Source organism: Larus michahellis, chromosome 4 (genome assembly GCF_964199755.1).
Source record: "Larus michahellis chromosome 4, bLarMic1.1, whole genome shotgun sequence".
Lineage (NCBI taxonomy): Eukaryota > Metazoa > Chordata > Aves > Charadriiformes > Laridae > Larus > Larus michahellis.
In genome coordinates, this window is record NC_133899.1 from 72,096,150 (window position 1) to 72,119,266 (window position 23,117).

Below are 23,117 nucleotides of genomic sequence, written 5' to 3' on the forward strand. Positions count from 1 at the left end.
CATGAAGACTCACCACCAAGGCTGGGGCCACCAGGAGGGACAGGGCTGTAAGGATGCCAGGGGGCATCTCCCACCGCCTGGTTGACAGCAGCGTATTGGGCTCAACAAACTAATTCTAATTGGCTGGGGCCTTTCTCATGCTCTTCACATGTGGCTGTGGCAGGGCTCAAAACAGTACTTCTGTTCTCCTGGCCAGCACACTTTATTTGTTTTGGTAGACATACAAGAGGACTATTGGCTCTCGTTATCCAAGAGATCACAAATCTGTGGAGCCTGACTTCTGGAGTACCCCACGCACAGCTGATGCACATGGGTGGGAAAATCCTAGAATCACAGAATGTGTTGGGTTGGAAGGGACCTTTAAAGGTCACCTAGTCCAACCCCCCTGCAGTAAGCAGGGACATCTGTAACTAGGTCAGGTTGCTCAGAGCCTCATCAAGCCTGGCCTTGAATGTCTCCAGGGATGGGGCCTCCACCACCTCTCTGGGCAACCTGTTCCAGTGTCTCCCTACCCTCATTGTAAAGAACTTCTTCCTAATGTCTAATCTAAACCTGCCCTGCTCTAGTTTAAAACCATTGCCCCTCATTCTATCGCTACATGCCCTCGCAAACAGCCCCTCCCCAGCCTTCCTGTAGGCCCCCTTCAGATACTGGAAGGCCACTGTAAGGTCTCCCCGGAAAAGCAAGATCAGATATTATTTGAATTCTTCTAATGCGACAGATTTTAGCCTCTTGTGCTTTATTGCTATCGATACTGGCATTAGCATCTTCAGTGCCAGAAAGCTGTTCATAATTTGGGTAACACTTAACATTAAGTATACGGTATTTCTGTATGATCTCTGGAAGTCAATTCTTGATTCTACAATACAACCGTTTAAAAATATTTTTTCTACTCCATTTTGCAGTCTAATGTACCAAACTGATTTTTTTTTTCTCTCAGTCTTATTGTGACCTTCTGGTATTACGGAGGCTGCCTGGGAGAGCTCTTCCCCATGCTCCAGCCCTTTGCTACATTCTAGAGACACATTTCCAATTTCTTACTTGACAATGACTCACTCTAAATTCCCTTGTGGACTTCACACATCTGTAGATAAGTCGCTGAAGTAGGAACTACGACTGCAGAAAGGCTCCTCTCAGGTGGTGGAAAATGCAGGTCCAGCCAGCTTTCAGTTACTTTGCCCCAGTTCTAGCCCTCCAAGTAACATTTTCAAAAGCTGTTAAAAGGCAAGGTCCTTTTTCCATTGCAACTCAAGCATTTAAGATCTTATAGCTCATTGAAAGCCACAGAAACTCAGTCATTCGTGTCGTTTCTAAACAGATCTATATTATTATTTCAATGTGGGCAGCCAGAAGCTTGCACATGCAAGACAGGTAAAATACCTGCAAAAACCAAAGTCACAGAAAACAAAACAAATTATTGGCAATTAATACAAAAAAAAAAGACATAACCAATGAGCATTTAAGTAAGAAGAAAACAGAACCTTATCCCCATTTAGATGAAAACCCTTACACCTTCCAGTAACTGCAATGTAAATTCAATTTAGAACAGCTCTGAGACAATGTAAAAATGAATTTGTGAACAGAATAATTGATAAGACTCTTGGGTCCTTATTTCTGTGTGCTCACATAATGGCAATTAAAGCTAAGCACCTCTGAACAGCCTCTAAACAAGCACATGGAAATCTAGAAGAACCTCTGAGTGGGGATTATGCATTAACCTAATGTTCATAATCATAGTCAGAAAGTTTGCTCTTTCAAAGCTTGAAAGAGAAATGTTAATATTCTCAGACAAACAAAAAACCTTAAGCTATTGCAAAAGGCAACTTTTGAATTAAGTATATAATAGGTAATAAAACTTCAAAGAATTCATTCACATGCTGCAATTAAAATATCCTTCTCATTTCTAAGGAAATTTTTTTCCTACAAGTGAATGGATAAACTCAGGTGAGCATCAGATTATTATTTATTTTAGGAATAAACATACTCTTTCATCTGTGCTGCCGTGAAAGAGAGCACAGTGTCATAGACCAAAGTGGCAATCAAACCCAGTTCCACCTCGTCCAGTCTTGCTCTTTAGCAGTTCACGGTATCAATCCCCTTCTCAGAAAGCTTCAAGTATGAACAGTTAATGCAAAAGAAGGAGCGGCTGTACGTGAGAGAGTAACAAGACGATCGTATGAAAAAAATCCCACACCCTCCTCAATTCCCAGACAATTAACTGGAAATCTTCCATATTTTGGAAGAGAAGAGGATATCTGTCTACAGTGTGACGATAGATATGAGCCACAGATCAGAGCAGACTCCAACAATTTCTCCTTACCCTGCCTAGGAGAGGAAAAAAGAAAACCCAAAACATCCCTGTGGAAAGTGAAACTTGCAGCTATGGCTTTTCAATGAATTGCCAAAAAAAAGCAAGCAGCAGGCAACTCACTGCCAGATTGGACAAAACACCTAGAACTCTTACTCTCATCACCACAACTGAGGATTACATGGTCCCCGGCACTGTAACCGAAGTCAATGCACGGCCATGGACCCAGCCAGGTGAAGTCATCCTGTCTGACTGCAGCGCCCAAGCGGCAGAGGACGCATCCTTGCATGGGGATCCTCCGTGAATGCCTTTACCCTAACAGTAGGAACAATGGTGGCAGGAGGGCAGGTCTCGAGCACCAAGTTGGTGTCGTACTGGCCTGCAAAAAACCTGCAATGGATGTTCCTTTAAACAATACACAAAGAAAACAGAGGAGGGCAGAGGAATGAGTGGAAAATTTGTAATGAAATGAAACCACATAAAATAGAAACTGCATGGTATTTATGGCAGGAAGTCACCTACATCAGCCTAAACGACTTATTTAAGAGTGGTCCTAGTAACTGCTGAACTAGCTTGAAGTCTGTTGCGGTTTAAACTTCCCCCACGCACCAGTTCACTCATCCCACCCTTCCCCCCACAAGGGAAAAAAGGATGGGGAAGGAAAAAGAAAACCAACCTCATGGGTTGAGGTAAAAACAGTTTAATAGAACAGTATCAGAAAAGGAAAATAACACTAATAATAATGATGAAAGACGCTCTCACCACCCGGTGAATTGGCACTGTCCCCAAGCAGCGATCATGGATTCCCGCCCCCCGGCTAACCCTCATTTATACACAGAGCATCACATCTATGGCATGGAATATTTCATTGGCCATTCCATCGTTCTATCTATTCTTCTATGGGAAGCTAAAGAAAAGTCCTTGAATAATGTAAACATCACTTAGCAACAACTAAAAACAATAGGTATTATTGACATTCCTTTTACAGCAATCCCTAGAAAGAAAAATTAACTCTTTCCCAGCTGAAATCAGGACAAAGTCTTCCTCCCAAACTACACAATGTAGGCACTCCTTATTTCCAGTCAGCACAGTTTCAAAAACTGCCTCTTCTGTACCACAGAACTAAAGAAAAAAAATAAATCCCAAGCAGCACATCAAAAATCACTTCAGCTTATTTGGTGCCTTTAATTTTCATAGGGAAAAAAGAAACTTATTTCCAAATCACTTTGCACTTAGTAATCTCTCAGTATGATAACATCCATTTATCCTCAGACAAGTTCAGCTTTATCCCTTATAGCCTGTCCAAAGATATAACAAAATCAAGATGCTCTTGTTTTTTTGAAGGCTGAAATCTGAGCATGACCATTTCCCTTCCTTCATTAGCAGAAGAATGCATGTGTGGGACATAGGATGAAAACATAATAATGCCTAAATTTGGGGGGAAACAAAAAACAAAACCAGGACAACGGGAGCCATCAAGAGAACAAAAATTACGAGAACTACGTTGCTGTGGCCTGCCAGAGCCTCTTTCAGAGTATCGAACAGAGGTGATGAGGTCAACCTACTGCAGACAATGTCAGGATCCTCAAAGTCATTGAGATCCTTCATTAGGACCAGGACTTTACCCCGGTCTCTGACAATTAACACCTTTTCTGCAGATGGCCTAAACAGAGGTTAAAGCTGCTACTCTATCTCCTAAACGCTACTTCAGCCAGGACAAAAATCACACAAATAAAATCTGAAAGCAAAGCCTCCTACGGCCAGGCACACCAGCCTCAACAGTTCCCAAACGTGCTCCTTTCCACTTCTGTTGAGGAGAGCGATGGTTTGCAAGGGATCTTAGCCGCTTACCTGGACACACAGGGATTTTCAATGGATTTGTGCTCCAGCTTTACCTACGCACTTCTGGAAATCCCCACTTTGTCCCAGATCTGAAGTGGCACCAGCTGCAAAGCCAGAGCACGCTGTGTGCCTCACCAGCATGGACCCGCCTCCAGCTGAGGGCAGCTTCCCAAGGGAACGGCCAGCCTTGCAGTGACAACACTTCACAGATACCCAGCACATCTGGATTTTGCTTCAGGTGTGCCACAGACTGCTAGGTGGCACTCCAGCCACCTGGAGCTTCATGATCCCCATCTGCTGAATAAGGGCAATTGCTTCAGGGGACATAAGAAATCCTGTAGATGTCAGGATAAAAAGCAACACCCTAATATTTTTCTTTTCCTATTAGCAATTATGTCAAGCTCCTTCACACGAAAACAAAAAACCCCAAATCCCGCACGTTACCGCTTTGTTAAAAGACCATGTTTAAAACCTGAGGAATCTGCTAACTTTAAAGACACACAGCAAAAACATCAGGTGTAAACACAGAAAGCGAATTATGTCAGTAGATACACTATGTCAACAGATACACACCAGCTGAGGAACCGATATAAGCATATGTTTAAATCTCAGAAGAGAGAGACCTAGACCAAAACAGAACTGGAGGAGAAGCTGTTCCCTCTCTGAAATGGCACTGTGTAGGAAGAAAATGCTTTTTGCTCTGTTAAAACATCTCAACATTCTCCCTTCTTGTTTTTCTTATACTTTCAAAACAAGACTTCCATACAGAAGGGTGCAAGCAGAACTTAATGTACTAAAACACAAACAGTTTTCACCTCAGGAGCAGCCGCAGATCAATATGTGTACGGTGGCACTGAGCTTGCAAAACTCGCTCAGACAAACTCCCGACTACGGCTACCAGCAGTTTGCCAGAGAAAGGCTATTGAAGCCTTTTATAGCAATTCGAGCTACAAAAGGATGCCCCCTCTATACACAATCATTGCAGCCTGGCATATCAAAGCACTCCGTAAGTCTTGGTCCTCAGCACCGTTATTTTTTTAGCAATTATTGTTCCGATGAGTAACTCTTGGGCGGTGTCCAAGAATAAGGGGAATTTCTGCCACGGGATGCCTAGAGTGTTCCTCCTCTGCAAAATGAGGCAATAAAGTCAGCGTGTGAACACGGACTGAAATAACGCAACCCACCTCCATCCCAGTTGTGCCCAAAGGGGTCACAGGGTGAAAAAACAGCCCGGTTACTCGAGAGCTTTCCGGGAACCGCCTCTTGGGTTCCTCAGACTTCGTGGTGCACTATGTGGGAGACCTAACAGCTCCTGTTGCAGGTACCCGAGCAGTGGCCAGCTTTCCCCGAACCAGCCATCTAAGCACAGGAAAAGGACTTGGTCCTGAAACACCGAGCCCCAGCTTTGGTGCGGCGAGTGGTGAAATGCGAGGGCATCTGTCTACACAGTTGCAAACACTAGTAACTAGATACTAAGTCAGCACTAATCAGGAGCTAAAAAAAATAATCTCATCATGGTCTACACTGACAACTAAACCACTGTTTGGCCCTGGATTAATGAATATAATACCTGACAACAGCAATTGGAGATTAATGGCCCGTAACTGCTTGGCTGCCTAGAACTCTATAGGGTCAAGTACATTAATGTCAGCAGAGAAATAGTTTGTCGCAACCTGGTGCTACCACTACAAGGACCCAACGAACTGGGAGATATGAGGGCCAGGCTCCCAGAGCCACTTTCTGTCACTAAGGTTTAGTGGTGACCAATTCCCACGAGAGAGGGTCCCCACGCAGAGGGCCTTTAGCTCCCCCACAGAAGCATCATGGAGGGACATCCCAGCCAGGGCACGTCACACTTGCCACCGTGGAGGACTGCGACTGAGGTGGGAGCTTCAGGGCAGAAAGGGCAGCAGATGTAAGTGAAAACAGGTCACTCTGCCCCCAGTCAGGGCGGGGATGGAGGCAGCCTGAGACGCAGACAACCGCAGGCAGCCCTCTGACCCAATCTGTTCTTTGCTGGGCACATCTTCGTACAGGAGAGAAAAAAGGGTCAAATTTTTCTCTTGCTCTTGGTCACTGCATTTAATTCCAAAAAGTTCACCGCTCTAACATTTGCAGAAATATGCCTTTTGTTCTGCTTTCCAAATCCGGGGTGTTTCCAGGGGGCTCAGGACCAGACTCCCGAGCAGTGGCCAGGCTCGCTGGAGCGCCCGTGCTCACCTCCAAACAACTGATGTGCTGAGGCTACACAGATGAAACAGGGCAACCCTAAAGCAGTACTCCTAAAATCGGCATCCCTACACATATGTCCATACATAGTCCCCAACACTGCCTGAATCAGGGTCAGCTCATTATTCAGCCGCTTTATCTTGGGGGAAAAAGAAACAACAGATAATCTGGAGATTAAACTGGAACCACTCTTTCTGAGAAATTGCTTTCTGGAATGCATAGTGAAGAAAAAAAAAAAAAGTATGTAACTTATACAGCTCCCAGGGGAAAAATGAATATCCCAGTTGCCCTTAAAAAGAGTCCAGCAAAAGTGGTGAGTAAAACTGCAAGTACATGATGCTGAGCCTCCTTCGAACCCCTTCAGATGAACATTTTCCCTATGTATTTCAGGCAGCAGAAATCATGTTTGTGAGACCACTATTCATGGGCAACTTCTGCATACAGGTCAGGAGTATATTAATACGACAAAAGGTCGTATTATCCTACGCTACGTCTTCAAACAACAGAATAGTTTGAAGTAATTTACAAAACCTTTCTCTTAACCCCTCTGTTCCTCGGTTTAAGTGTGGAAGGAAGGGCCAGAAGGAGGGGAGAGGGAAGGACGACCTTGTGGTGCCTCGCAGGGCTGGCACTGTAATACACACACCACCGACCACCAGTTGCTCTGATACGATGGGAGCAGGAGCCACATCAGCCAGGACGTCCTTCCACACTCAGCACATGCTTGGGAAGTATGTTTTGGCCACAGAGGTGATACAGCTTTCAGAGACACTTCCAGCACTCGGGGAGGGGATGCTCGGCAGCCTGCCGACCCATCTCAAGCTCCAGGGCTTCCCACGGGGCCAGCAGCAGCCACAACTCCCCTGCAGTGGCACAAGTCCCCTCCCCTCCTCGCTAGCTCCAGCAACATCCCTTAAAGAGGATCTGGAAGGAGCTCCAGACACATGTGTGCTGTAGGTATCAGCTCCCATTGCTGTGGAGCACACTGGAGCAAATATATGGTAGAGTGCATCAAAGGAAGAAACAGGTGGTGAAAAGTCGCAGCCTATAAATGCGTCTTTTGACAATTTTTACTTTTCAGTCTGCGCAGCCAACAGTGCTTTAATAAAACACAGTCAAGAGAGCCAGCTTCAGCCTCCCTCCGAGAGCAGTGGACCTCTGGCCATGAGTGGGCATGGGGTAAACGAGGGGTTCTGTTCCCAACACCACCTTCTTTCCCCCTTCTGAACCCTCACCCGACTTCACGTACCTCCCCATCACAGCAAGCTCTTCGGGGCAGAAACCCTTTTATCTGCGTGTCTGCAGGATGCACAATGTTGCCAGCCCCTGAGCCTCATGGTGCTTCAATACCATCAATGCCACAGCAAGGTCCACCATGGCTGTTTGACTCCCAAGTGCAAAATCAGCTCTGTCTAGCCAGAGAAGAGGAAAAAGAGACCAAAAACAAAACCCTGAGCGCATTAGTCACTGTTAACTATTCTTTCCAGAAACATAATATTGAAAGGATTTCACATATTTCCTGGCAGGGAGATTTCGTGGTGGCTTTTGAAAATGGATGATTAGTAAGATATAAATCCCCATAGCTAAGATCAGCAAGAAATCCTTTCACACACACATATATACAGATTATAACTTGAGTATTTTACCTTTCCCAAAAAAAGTAATTGCTGCTGTCAAGTACACCCTTCTATTACAGCCACATGCTCTTTTTAAGAATAGCTAATCAGAAAAACATACCGAAGTATTTAATCAGTTGGTTTTATTTTTCTTTAATGACCTAATGTTTTGGTGTGCAACCGCTGCCAACTCACACTGGGTGGAAATTTAGTACTGTCAGCATTTAATTATTATTTTAACACAGATTTCCCTACCTTCCTACAGTGAAGAAAGAGCTAGAAAAAAAACACAACAACGAGCAGCTTTTTAAGCCATTAGATGACATTCTTTCTATTTAGCCGTAAAGACACAGAGAAGCTCACTCTGCCATCCCCTGTTAGGGCAGATGCTCCCCAGTTTGGGTAGATGCTCCCCAGTTTGCACTTCTGCAGCCAATGAGAGGGACAGTGTTGGAGGGACAGCCAGGAGGGACTGCAAACACCTTGCCCTGGAAGCTCGCCAGGCTGTGACACGGCTCATCGAAATATGTGCCAAAGAACTGAAACGCGGAGCACCTGGTTTGCGTTGTACCTTGGGCCATAAACAACAAAAGGATTGGTTCATTTTGTCAGTTTAAAACCTGTTTTCCTAATTTTTCCCATTGCTGTCTGAAACAAATAAACTCAGTTCTGCAACTTGTAACGGGCTACAGGGAAAACGTGTTCATCTGCTGCAGATTGCAAGACAGGTTTATTTGATTCACACAGTGCGGGGAGCGAAACCCCCAAAACCCAGTTTGTATGATTTCAGAAGAAATCCAGAGCTGTGCTACTCACGGTGAACTCCCAGCACCGTGCAAGTGTTGCACGTTGTGTTGCTTTGGAGCCAGGGCAGTGCTTGGAGACGGCTCTCCCCACACTCAGAGCCAGTCTGGTGAGAGCTTGCTCCCTGCTTGCTCCGAAAAAGCAAGATTTAAGCGTCAGTCCTCGCAAAAGGCAAGGGAAAAATGAGACTGCAGCAAAGCAGGGCTCGTGACAGCATGTGTTAAATGGCGCAAAGCAGGAAGGGCTGTGAGGACGCACGTGGATAACTTTATCTTCCAGAGCGGATGGAGTAGTCAGCCACACACTTATTAAAACAAGTATGAGTCTGTGATAGCAATCTAAGATAACACTAAGAGGTTTGTCACCCAAGGAAAAAAAATGATGCTATTGCTGGACCTGTGTCCATAGAAACCACATTTAGCCTTAATAGAGAATCCCACTATGCAGGTGACTCCTCACTTGAGAAACACAAGCTCCCTATTTGGTATATGCTGACCTTTGCATACAGTCACACTCACATTTAAAAGAGAAATATGTATATTTAAACAGACAAGAATGGAGGTTAGGAACAGTGAGGTGACAAATTTTATTTCTCTGATGGCAAGGTAGGGCTCTCTTGCCAGTTGGCAGGAATGAAGCATTGAAATGCTTCTACCTGAAACCTCTACCTGAAAAAAGAGGTCGGGGATGTGGCGTTTACTATCCAGATGGTCACTATAAAGCAACCTACCTGCGATAAATAAAGAGGCAGCTATTTCATCTGATTAATATTAACTCATCCCACAGTGCACTTTACAGGTCACATTCCTGGAGCGAAGGGCACGTGTTTAAGAAGCCACATACAATTCCAGTTTTGTGGAGTAAAAGAGAGGGAAATGGCTTTGGTCACCGGGAGTATTTGAATGTCACTTTGCTAGGCTGTGCATTGCATTTGACAGAGCTAGCAATGGAAATGAGAAGTGATAACTGATAGTGCCGTGATTAGATCAGCCACCTTGGGAAAGGTGCTGAAGCAGAGATATTTCACTAAAATAAGGAGAATCCTGGGAATAGATTTCTGGCAAGTGATCGCAAAGGAGATATGGCCAGAATTAGAAATGGATTTTGCAGGCAGATAAAACGTAATAGATAGAAGGCAGCTCAAAATGATATATAGTGAGGGCCTACAGAGTGACTATAAAGTTTGTTCGCAGTTATTTAACATATAGAGATCCTAGAAAGACTTAACTTCAAAATACACTTGCTGTGTTATTAACTTTAATGTGCAGAGATAAAACAATGTTGCATTAAAGCTCTCTAGTAAAAAAGGAAGCTGCCTTCTCCCCAGCTATCCACCTCTGACTTCAGTGGAGTTGCACCACTTTATTCCACAAGATAGAAGTGAAACAGGAATCCCTTCTTGGGCTTCTGACTGACAAAGACATATGAAAATGTATGTTTCATTATTTTATCTTGCAGGAAGTTGCTTTGATAATGAAGGATAACTATTGGCAGTGGTAATTAATGCATTGTAATAAACTTATTACACGCATTTGTGTAATCTAACCATGTTTTCTTCCGCAGCTCAGACAAAGCAGGTCTTTAGGCTGCTGCTTAGGCATTTCAGGGGAAGCAGGTTAGCTTTATTGTCTATTAAAAAAGGCTTCGATCATCCTGTTGCCCACGTCTGTCTGTCTGTCTCCTCCTTAATAGGTTTAGCCAATTAAATTTAAATTTAAAGACAACTAGTTTCTTGCATTTCTGTAAAGCACAGCAGCCAAGAAAGAGACCTGATGAGTACGCTAACTCGGGGAAAGGCTGTGACCTGGGTTCAGTCATTAAACATCAGAGTTTATCACCACAAGACTAACATGTTGACAACCCATCTTCCCTCCTTCCTGTAGCCACAAGACTTTGAGATCAGTCTATGGGCTTAAGGGTCTGCAAGTCAGAAAAGGCCAACACACTGCACCCAGGGGGCTGAGTTTGGCCCTCTGCTCCTTATTTCATTGGCTGGTGAAGCGTTGAATTTTGCACAAACAAGTAATATATTGCGTGTTGTTCATAACAAGATATAGATTTCACGGTTACAACAGTATAAATCTATGTTGCAGCATATCTATGTATAAAGGCGTCTTCTCATCAGCTGGCTGCAAAGAGCCGTATGTGCATCACTCACACTGCCAGAGTGGGAATACTCACGTAAATCACCTTTGGTATCAATGGAAAATGCACTTGGGAGAGCGGGGATGTCTGGAGAAGAGCCAAATATTAACACTGTTTACCTACCACTGGAATACAAACTAATAATAACCACTGTCACCATCACTATATCAATGACGGCAATGGAGCATCTAATTCTGCATCCATAAAATCAGATGCAACCACCACTGCATCCCATGGGAGCTCCTCCTGAGTACATGAAGGTGGACTTTAAACATCAACCATCTATGTCATCAAATACCGAGCTATTTGCTCAGGCAAAATTGTCATTGAAATCAGCTAAGACAATTGGAGTCAATAGATTTTGGCATGAAAAGGGATGAGCTTCAATTTTTGCCAGCATTCATGCCCACGTTGGCACCAGAAGGAACAGCTAGATTTTCCAAAGTGCCATGCCGCTTGCTTCAGCACCTGTAGAAGTCAATGCGTTTCCTCGCCTACAGATGTTGCACCTGGGCTGAACCTCTTGTCCCTTGAGTTTGGGAACAAAAAGCTTCATTCCCAGCACCAGTACCTGGGAATGCACCATCTTCACCAGAACAAAGCTCTGCTTCTGAAATAAAACAAGCTCTTCTCAACAGCCCATGAGCTGAATCCTACTGCCTGACTTTGTCGTCGCTGTTTTGAATGAGCGAGAAGTGGGAGGGCAGTTTCCGTCTATATTAATATTTACGTGGTTTCCTGCCCATTCATTCATGTGCTGAAACTGTTTTTGACAGTAAGAAATCCACTGAACGTAAGCAGGCCTGTAGCAGCTGCTCAAAAAATGCCAATAATACTGTGCATGATTCTATACCCTCCAAATTTCCCCAATGTTCGTTTATTATTAGCAGGTGACAGGAGCTTAAATAAAGCGTGTGAAATACAAAAGCAGGACAAATAATTATATTGGCGTAGAGACTTCTATATTGGAGTAAGTTTTGCTCCAAATACCTTATTTAGGCTGTAGGTTTTCAGAGCCAGAAAAAAAATCTTTTTCCCACACTATGTCTACAACAGAGCAGGGTGCTTGGGATCCCTGCTGCTCTGTAATCCCAGCTCTTACCCCCAACACAATTAGCAGTAGCTAATAGTAGTAAGCAAGACTGAACACAAATTCAGAATGAAAATTGCTAAGAGAAAAAAAAAAATCCTGCTCCAGATTTCAAAGTAATTCCTGAACTGCCCACGTCACACCGTGAACAGGCACCCTCATTTGAACAGACAGCACTTTGCACAAAAAGGCATGGTTTGAATGAACCAAGTGCAGCCCACACGGGGAGTCGGGGAGTGGGCAGAGTCCACCAGCTTGAGACAAAACCCTCTCAGGGAGAAGGGGAACTGGGCAAGACTGATGCTATTCTTACCACCAACACAGCAAAGGCTGTTTCATGAAGCCCCTCAATGACAGATACCACTGCTTTTCTGATAAAAAAGCCTTTGCTACTAGCACTGTGAAATTGTCCCCTCAATAAGGGATTCGAGGGCTATATAATTGTGCCTGGCCCCTTCCTCATCCGCAGCACCTCTTCAACACTTTTGTACAACCCTCCAAACTGATGGCACAAGCACGATCTGCGGGGAAGCCTGATCCTACAGTCACGGTCTTTAATTGCCATCAGTGATTTCTGAGGGCCCGCAGCCTCATTACCAGCCCGTGAGGAACCAAAGCAAGGCCACCACCTGAGCTCACGCCAGTCCTCAACGTCCCGGTGGCTGCACGGGACCAAGAGCAGGCACGAGCCCCTGAGGGTAACTGCTGCTTTCTGGAGGTACTCCACCTGAGTGACCCACGATGAAAGGCTTCGCATCCCATAACCGTGCCTCTGAGCCCTTGTCCTGGTTTGGGCTGGGCTGGCCACCACACAAACAATAGATTCTCTCTCTATCCCCTGTCCCTTCCCAAAAAGAGAAGGGAGAGAGAATAAGGGAGAGAGACTTATAGGTTGAAAAAGAAAACTAAAACTACTTTGATAAAATACTACTAATAAAAATATAATAATATCAGTAAGAGAACAATGAAATATATACAATACATACAAAACTGTATCAAGCTCACAGGATTATGATCACACACTGGGTAAGTCCCAGACTGGACTCTGCGACGGATGGGAACTGGATTCCAGATCCGGAGTCAGGAACACGCAGATCAGGATCAAAGGCAGACAAACAGACAAAGTCCTCCTTGGACACTGGCCACTGAAGAAAGAGCCTGACCCCTTTGATCCCTCAGCTTTTATACTGAGCATGATGCAGACGGGACGGAACGCCCCTTTGGTCGGTTTTGGGTCACCCGTCCTGCCCGCTCCTCCCCACAGGTGTGACCCCTCTATGCTGCTCTGCCTCCGACCCTCAATGTGGCATATCACAAAGTGGGCTGACCTTGGTTGTTATAGCAATAAGCATCATCAGCAGGAGCCTCTCCGCATACCATTCCTTGGCATTAATTATAAGCATCAGGTCTTATCACTCTGGAAGCAGACATTGTCTGAAAAAAATACGCCGTTAATTTCAGAGATTGCAGTTAGTTAGAAGAGACTTAACTGGAAAGTAAAATTACCGAAACAAAAATTGGTCCCATTCTACCTCAAACCAGGCCAGCCCTCCACATCTCTCCTTCTTTTCCCCAGGAGTCGTCTCTCAACTATTTTAGCTTCAAGATGCTCAGCTTTTTTCCCCTCAAACTGCCGCAATCGCAGCAACACGTGCTTTTGATACAACTAGAAAAGAAAGAAATTGTTCCACTTGGAAAGCCAAAACATTTTCTGTTTCTAAAGACACTGACTTCCCGGCCCAGGCTGGCTGCTTCTGAGGAGCTGGACAGGGAGACCGGAGTCACAAACAGGGAATGGGAATGTCCCCACCCTTCAGAAATGGCTTACAAAAACCAAAAGGATTTTTAAAACACACTTTACTTTTCACTTTTGACGCTGCTTTTTAAATTTTTCTTGTCTTGGTACAATTAAGCCAGGCTCATTTCTAGTCAGGCTGTTTCCAGTCTTTGCAGCAGGCCCCAGGACTGTAAATGGGTTGCAGCTGCTCCAGTAATAAGACCTGCTTGCGAGCAAGGGTGACCATCCCAGTGCACGTGCCGAATTTCCGCACTTTTCCTCATTTTTTCCACATTTTTCCTCATTTTTTTCCCAGCCTGCGTCTTCTTCCTCCTCGCACAACGTGACTCCCATGGCGAAATAACATCCTCCGTGAGATTTCCCGCTCGGTCAGAAGACGAGCTGAAGCTGCGAGATTTTCCCTCAGACCTTCCTTCAACCCACCCCATCCCTGCTCCCTCCAGCCGCCAGCAGACCTGGGGGGAACCCCTCGCTGCCTCCCCCGCCCCGCCGAGCCCAGGGGTGGTTCAAGACCAACCACTCTCCCCTCACGGGGCCTAATAACCAGGGTACGGCCACCACAGCGACAATGCCCCTATGTTTAATCAAAACGCTGTCACTTCCCGGTACTCGTTTGAATTTCCTGAGGGATAACCTGACTGCAACGCCTGCCCCAGGACCCCGGCTGCTTTGGGCACAGGGCCCAGCGGGAGGCCCCTGGGGTAAAGCGGGGCTGACGCGGCCGCTTCACCCCCCCAGAAGGGCGAGGCGCGGAGCAGCCACAGCAGCACCATCTATTAGCGATGGTGCCATAACCATTCCCAGGACATTAAGGTCTGCTGCACCACTACATGAGACTACTTTGCCACACAAGACGGGGGGAAAAAAAAATAAAAATCAGACATACCAGTTAAGATGTAGTTTACTTATAGCTCAGCTTTTCAAAATTTCCTAATTGTAGTAGAGATTATTCACGGCTCATGCCTCTAAAGAAGTCAATGTTATACCCTTTCTCTTCTCAACCCGAAATAATATTTGACAAGTTTGTTCTGTTCCTCCTCCTGGATCGCCCTGGCTTCGTGAGACGCCGTCTTCTGGACCTCCTCGTCCTGGTCTAGGGATTGCTCTCTGCCTCCACCTCCTCTCCTCTGGATCCTGCTGTGGCCTTGGCTCCTTTTCATTTTTCCCCTGGTTCCTGCTGTGGCCTTCGTCCGGGTTTCCCCCCGCCCCACCCCCGCCATCCTTGCCCTGTGCATGATCTTATTCACTCACACACCAATCGCTGCCGTGCCAAAGAGAAATGTACTTTTCCGTCGTCGACTCTCCTCTCCAGCCAAGCCCATCGCTCAGCCTGCCTTGCTGACATCTCTTGGCTGGGTGTCTTGTCGTCAAATCAAACTCAATATAGCTGCAATGGACCTTTTGATCTTTCCTAACAAACCCCCTCACTTGCCCAGCCTCTATCACTTCTGAACAAACTTCCACCCTCCCTGTTGTTCAGGCCTACAACCTCCTCCAGTTCCCCCATCCTTCACATCTTCACTCTTCTTGTAACACCACTGGGCAGACCATCAGCTGGTGTAAGTCAGTGTAATTCCACTAACTCCAACAGCATTATACCAATTTACAAGAGATGAGTTTCTGTCCTGGCGCCTCTAAAAGCAAATATATTCTATTTGACAAGTAAAAACCATCAGCCAGGTCCCTCAATATCTCCTGTATTTATTAGTGTGATCTCTTGTCCTCCGGTCTCCCAACAGCCACGCTCTTTTCAATACAAGTAACCTCCTGAAATTCTTACCTGGCCCTTAGTCCTCTGCTGCTCACAACCCAGAAGTTTCCTTTCCACTCTCAAGCCTCCTGTACCTACCCACTCTCCATTCCTCAGCCATGCTTGGCTTCTTATGCCTTCTGAATATGCCTGACGTAATTTGGTGTGCTAACAGTATTTAATTAGCAGTAATAAATCATGCACTAATTCAGAGGTTTATTTGATGCTAAAAAAAAAAAAAAAAATAGTTGCCACAGAATCTCAACACCCAATGTCAGATTAGGACACAATTAAAAAGTACCTGTTTAACAGAACATGGGCACACACCTGCAAATTTACGTACTTAATCACCAAGATTACATGAAGCGTTATGTGTTCTTTGTGCCATCCTAATACCAAGCACTGTGCTGTCCCAGGGAAGGCACCTGAAAGTTTCATAACCACTTTAATATCAGCATAAATCCTGGGTTGAACCAAACATGCTGCAATGTAAAATGACACAAACGATACCACAATAACACCCTGTGTCTTCACGCTCTCTAGACCACACCATTAACTCTTGTAATGGCTGGGGGGATGGCGATCAGTGGCTCCAGCCTAACCATCACTGCGATCTTTGTATAAATGTTTCCATTTTGTAAAAAAAAACAACAAACAACAAAAACCACCACCACCAAATAAAAAAGAAACAACCAAAAAACCTTGCGTGTTTTGTTCAGTTTACCATCTACTGGAAAAAGAGAAAAGCTCTTTCCAAAATGCAGAACAGCAGCTGCGCTTTGGGTTTTCCACACCTGGAGGGATGTGAGAGTGTGGGGGCAAGATCAGGCCCCCACATGACAGTACTAAGGAGTTCACCACATGCACAATGCCAGAATGATAAAATGTTAATGAACTGAAAGTGTATTAGTGAATTATTAAAATTTCGCTCCTCTCTGCAAAGCACAGAGTGAGGAAAAACTCAGTGAAGATAATGATAAAAATAGGATCAAAACATTTGGATCCCTTCTCCACCTCCAACAAAAAAAAGCTTTACAAAAGCTGGTGTTGAAATTAACATATTAATTGGGTAGCTTCTACAAATGATCTACTGTAAAACCCAGTTCAAAACAAGTTGGAGTTGGGGGTAAAATGAGACTGAATCCAGTCAAATACGGATGGGTCAGACCTTCAGCTTCCTCCCATCTCTAATAACCTCTCTTAACCCCTCTAAAGCCTCTGCTCCTTTCCACAACAAGCTCGCACAGCAATTAAATTGGCAATGAGAAGATCTTACTGAGGGGAGTTAACACCGAGTGCGGCTCTGCAAGGACAGGTCGGGCCGGGGAGTTCGCATCTGCTTGATGTGCCAAAAGCTGACTTGATCTGGGGAAAAGGTTGGCCTTTCTACAAATCCCGAGAGAAAAAAAAAAAAAAAAAAAAAAAAAAAAAAAAAAAGCTGCTCTGTACCGGGGAGCCGCAGAGCTGCCAGGGGCTGGAGATGGGAGGTACGGTCACAGGAGACACAAGGCCACCGCTCGGTTTAGCGGGGTGGGCGCAGGGTCTGTCAAAGAACGACACTTAAAAAGAGCAATTTCCAAGAAAGCTGCCACTCCGTGAAACGCTTTCCGGAATCAGACTTGGATTGCCTTGTACGTAAAGCCCCCTCTGCTAGGAAGTCTCCCATATTTTCCTTGCAACAAAAATATGCGTGCCCAGACATCGTGAGTGGGCTGTACCAGCAAACAGGTGGCAGGTAAGTGCTTTGTAATTAGGCTCCCAGCAGGGAACCTCACGCTCAGCCTCAGCAAACGGAGTTTACAGACAGAGTCCCACCACAACCCCGCACGTGGGAGGTGGGCAAAGGGAGAAGCCGGTGTGGGCCAAAACCATCCCACTCCTTAAATAACACCTATTTTTATTTGGTTTTAACCTATTTTCAGTAAAAGGTAAAAATACCCAGTGTTGGAAACTTTATTATACTGGCTAGCATTGATATAATTTCCTGCTAATGCTGGAAAAAAACCTACAGTATCAAACAGCTAGGCAGATCTTTCCATTCAGCGGCACCTACCAACCCTGACCACGGGTCACAGCCCTGCCATCTGCCTGTCTGTCCCGCAGTCAGTGCCGACACAGAGAAAGACCATTTCCAGCAAAGAGACTCTTAGACTACAGACAGAGAAATAAAAGGAAAGAGCGACAAAAATACCATCCGGTGTTAGCAGGCTGACATTTCACCTCCAGCAGACTTAGCCCGTCCAGTTTCTGCAGACACTATGGGATAGATGAGTTTTAGGGGAAGTTTTGAAAGAGTGTAAGAAGTTATGTCTGTTCCTCCCCGAGAGAGGTGGGGAAAAACTGACCACCGCCAAGCAAGCGTCCACCAGCGCCGGCACTAGCGCGAGGGTGGTCCTACACGACTTGAACCACCTGGAAGTCGCGTGTCCAGCCGTGGTGACTTTTAGCCGTTCGCCAGACCCCTCTCACCAGCCATCTCCAGAGCGGGGCTATCCCATCCCTGAGGGGGACAGCCGGGGCACAGGGAGCCTCGCTCCTTCATGGGCTACACAGGCAGCCAAGGCGCACGCCTTAGGCTAGACAACCAGCGTCAGTCCAGACCAAGCAAAAGTCCCAAGACCTGAAGTGTTACAGCAAAGTTAAGAAGGGTTTGAGTTGTACTGATGCTCAGCAACTGAACTTCGGACACCTTAAATGGAGTAGGATTTCCAAAGCCCAGGAGGGAGTCGCTTCCCAAAAACTGCCTTGCCTTCCACAGCTTCAAGCTGGTTTCCCAGAATCAGCTGATCACTTCTGAAAAAACACGGCAGTAATTTTTACAGTTAAACAAAATGCTGTTTTGTTGAGGTCCTTTTTTTTTTTTTTTTTTCATTATTCTTGTTACAGTTTTATTTTGGCTCGGCCGTGAGAGCAACTAACAAGCCAAATGCGGTTTCATTAGAAATATTTCAAAATCGTGGCCAAAGTCGTGCAGCACTGTGTTACGTCTGAAGTCACGAACTGGCAAATTCCAGCATCAGCCAGGACAGTCCCGTTCCAGCCCAGCTTAGGCTTCTGGACAGCCCCTGCAGCTCCTTCTGCCAGGAACGGCTCCTAACACCAAGATATCTCCCATGCCAAAAATCACTACTTGAAGCCACTCACATGCCAGGCAGCTTCTTACAAGTTTATGTAACTTTTCCATGTTTCCTCCTCAAAACCCTCTGCAAAAGTTCAGCTTAACGCCATAAATACTCCGTCGTGAGCAGACATCGGAGAAATAATGTTTATTTCCCTGAACCTCCCTGCTTACTAGAACACAATGACCTAAACCCCAGCCCTCACCTTTCTTCTGGACCTTCCTCCAAAGCTGTGTCTAATCTTACAAGCCTCCAACCTGGCATCCCAGCCATGCCAGGCTGGACGGGAACCAGTAAGCGACTGGCATTTTCGGGAAGGGCTGCTTATATTCTCACCCCCAACCCCACATCCCAAATAAATACGTGCTGCATTGGCACATTAGCACGAGCGCACTGAGGAAAGGCAGACACATTTTCAAAGTTTTATTCCATTAGCAATCGCTAATTAAGGGGCAATTAATTTGACTCCCAGCTCTGCTCCCAATTTTGCCTTGCAACTTCGGGCAGTCCACGTGAAATGCTATGTTTCAGATTCCTATGCTCATAAAACTTCTGTGGATGTTAAAAAATGAATTTCTCTAAAGTGATTTATGATCCATGATGAAAAGCAGTTCAGAAGTGTAGGGACTGCTCCTATTAGTAAAATAACTGGTGCATTTTTTGATCTTTCATGCTAAGGGGGGGGTGGGGAAGCCTATCTGAGTATCATTAATGAGGCTCAAAAGGTATAAATTGCAAATTGGATACTTTTGAAAATATGGCCCAGAGAGGCTGGTGGCATGGGTTTTTTATAACGGCAAAAAATGGGAGGACAACATAAGCATTTAACTTCTCGCACTTCCCTCGGGAACGACTGACACCATAAAATTGTTACCAACTAAAACCACTAGAGATAAATAGAGTAGCACACACACGGAGGACGATGAAGGGTAAATCTAGAAAATACCTAATCCAGCTCATTTCCTTCACTGCGTAAAAACAAGTAACCGACACACTTCCTGCCGGCAAACCTTCCTGCAGATAAGGGTGCTCCTGACAACAGGAAATTCGCTTCTAGAAGCAAGCACGCTTTCGCTACCAAGCCAAACTTTCTCCATTCGAACTCCACAGCAATTAAAAGCAGCACCTGGCTAATCAGACGTGAGCTGGATTAAACACACAAGCGCCCAGGTCCCAGCAGAAGGAGGGAGGTCCCAGCTCCTGCGCCCCGGTGCCATCCCGAGGGGGACTCCTGGAGCAGAAGCAAGCGTTGCTCCCGCCAGCTCTGCCATCCCTTTAGTCTGCTCTGCCCACAGCCAGATTTTAAAGCCAAGCCTTGGGGTTTTTGGATGGGGAGATCCAAAGGCGTGGGTGGAAAGGGGGCTGAGCGCCTTCGCCTCAGTGCCCTGCAGGATTTACCTCCCGATCCACCAGACCCGCTCTGGTTTTCTTAAGAAATAATAATGCAAAAAGTGAAATATGCAAGCAAAGAGGCAAGAGAGGTCAGACTGGTCATTTAAGGTTTCAAAGTGATGATTTATACAGTGGGTGAAGCACTCAAGTGCTTTTTCTGAGCTTGGTCCCTGCAAAATGAAGATTAAAGGGAGCAACGAAATGAAATGTTTCGGAGAAGATGCAGTGAATACTTAAAGACATCTCTGTCACAAACATCTGAAATCAACGGCTGCTGCTCAAGAAAATTAGCAAAAGCCCTAAAACCTTTCCTGTGAGTTTGCTGTGAAATACTTCTCTTCTGCTCCAAAAGCAAAATAGCTCTCTCCTTTCACACACAATAAACTTTCAATAGTCCAGCAAACTAAAACTTCAATTTACCACAATAATAGCCTGATTTTCTCATGCTGCATTCATCAGTAATGAAGTATATTTTATTCTTGTATCTCTGCTTTTGTCCTCAAATAGCACGCTATTACCAAATGGTGATTTTTATTTTTTTTTTTATTAAAGGCAATTGCACAGGGTTTCCCTGTAGCCATTTGCCTCCTTTTTTTTGTTTCTCTTTGCAGGTGAGGCAGAGTTGTGAAATGGCCTTAATATTCAAACCCAAATCACTACATTTTTAATATAACTTTGAAACAAGGAGGAAGGGAGGGAGATCTAATCAATCCCAGCTTTCTCTCCCAGGTCCACAGCTTCCCATGAAAAGAAACGTGGCCTGGTCATTTGATTTAAAAAAAAAAAAAGGAAAAGAGTCATCCCTTACTACTAATTTTTTTTAAAAAATCCTTAATCATTTCGCTTTGAGCCTTCTTCCTCGGGCCCCCCAGCAGCAGCCTCTCGCGGGCTGGGGCAGGATTGCCGCCATACCTCCAATCCGGAGGGCATCCTGGTGGGCGCAGGGCAGGCGGGCTGCGTCTCCCCAGCTCCTCCTTGGGTGGAAAGTGTGGGACACCGTCCGGAGAGGAAAAGAGGGGAGGCGGCGGCGCGGGGTTTTATTGTAAAATGACCTTGATTTGACAGGCACGTTCTCAGGTTTCAACAGATGCTGTGGGAAAGGCAACAGCAGCCAAGGCGGTCTGCAGGCATTTCTGATGATATGCAGACTTTTTTTTTTTCTTTTTTTTTTTTTTTTTTAAATAAATGGGAGGGGGGGTAGTCTTCTCAGTTTCCATGACAACAGTGTCTCCACTTGTCTGTTATTAGATACCATCCGCTTCCTGTGTCTAAATTTTTAAACCAATCAGAAAAGTGTTTATAGATTTTACAGCTCCTGGGACAGTCCCTCTCCTCCAAGAGAGCTACTTTAATGACACGTAACGCTTAGGCAGCCAAGGGCTGCAAGGCCTTATATTTTCGGCTGCAAAGTGATCACGGTATTATGCTGTTTACCGGCTGATACGTGGGGGGCTACGCTGGAGAAAACTGGGGTGTCGCTGCCCGATTTATGGTGCCCATAACAGTCACCGCCACAGTGGTGTTTTATTTTTTCTTTTTTTAATACCACACAAACTCATTCTCATCGTTTGCTCGTTTTTGTTTCTGATGCTCCCCACGGAACAGCCGGAGCCCTCCCTGCGGGAAAAGCGGTGGCGTGAGCGGACGCCGTTATCCCACCGGAGTAACGGTCTGCTCTGACGTAAGCGGCCCCACGGTACAACGTCTCCTGCCGCAATTAAAGTTTCAGCGAACTGGGCTGCGAGGAGCGGCCGCGCCGCAGCCGCGCGAACAGGTTTTCACGGGCGCGTTTTCGGTAACATAAATAAGAACTGACGGCAGCGCGGCCCGGCCGGCGGGTTAACGAGGAAATCCTTCTCCGGCGTGCGGCGACACATGCACGGACTGCCGGGAGATTAATCCACCGTAACTCCAGGCAAGTTCGGAGCGAAGCACAGCGAGCAAAAGCGGGGCTGACGTGAGAGCCACAACTGCCCTTTCCCGGCGGCTCCGACAGCCCGGCCCTGCCGGGGGATGCCCTTCACCCGGGCGCAAGCACAGACGGAGCCCGTGAGGCACCGAGCGGCTTCTCCCCAGGCACGGCTCTCAGAGCCGCCGGCACAGCACGGAGGCGGCGGGGCGCCCGCCCCGGCCGGGGCTGCAGCCGCCGCCGGCTCTCTCCCTCCCGCCCGGCCCGGCCGCCCCGCGGTGCCGGTGCGGGCGGGGAGGCGCTGCCGGGGCACAGCCCGCCCGGGATGCGGCCCGCCGGCCGCCCCGCACGCCTCCCCCGCTGGTCCCGGGTCGCCCTTCCCCACCACCGGGCTGCCGCCCCCTCAGCGCGGCGGGACTGGGGCGGGCAGCGCCGGGCAGCCCCGACTCTCACTCCCCGCCGCGGCCCAGCGGCCCCAAAAGTTTGGCCGGGGCTCCCTTCCCCGGGAGGGACGGGATGGGGGGGACGACCGGCACCCACCCACCCGCACCGCCTTCCGATGACATCGCGAAACGCCGCCGCCGTTACCTCCTCGCCGCGGCCCGTGTCTCCCGCCGCCGCCGCGGGGGTGGGTGCGCCCCGCGGCCGGCCCCGCTCCGCGCCCCGCGGCGGGAGCAGCCGCAGCCCGCCCCGCCGCCTGCCGCCCCCCCCCTCCGCGCGCCGCCGCGCCCCGCCGGGCCCTAGCGCCGCCCGCCTGCCCCGCCCCGCCCCGCCCCGCCCCGCCGGGCCGCCCCCCGCGCCTGGCGGCGAGTGGCCGGGCCGGGCCTCCCCCAAGGAAACGTGGGGGTCCCGCTCCCCGGGGAGGTGTTTTCCTGCGGGACCGTGCGGCCGCGGCCGCCTTGAGGCTGGCGGAAGGCGGCGGGTGGCCGGTCCCACGCTTTGCTTTTCCTTCCCCCGCTGACTCCCCCCGCGGCGCGCCCGCCCTGCCGCCTCCTGGTGCGGGCAGGCGGCACTGCCCTCGTCCCGCCGCCGCGGGGTCGGGGCGGCGGGGGGGGCGCGGGAGCAGCACCCCCTGGTGAATGCCTGCACGCCTCGGCCGCCTGCCTTGGGCATCG

General features: G+C 47.4%; 1 protein-coding gene across 6 annotated transcripts in view; it reads right to left on the reverse strand.

Annotated features, from left to right (window-relative positions):
* FOXN3 (forkhead box N3) overlaps positions 1–22,717 on the reverse strand; it is a 216,009-nt gene extending 193,292 nt beyond the window's left edge. For 5 of the 6 annotated variants that reach the window (XM_074585487.1, XM_074585483.1, XM_074585479.1 and 2 more), the window contains exon 1: positions 22,591–22,713. The gene's annotated coding sequence lies outside the window, so the exon portion shown is untranslated. Of the gene's footprint in view, positions 1–22,590 lie in introns of all 6 variants that reach the window. The other variant, XM_074585485.1, reaches the window with a different exon arrangement.
* Positions 22,718–23,117: the final 400 nt, after the last annotated feature.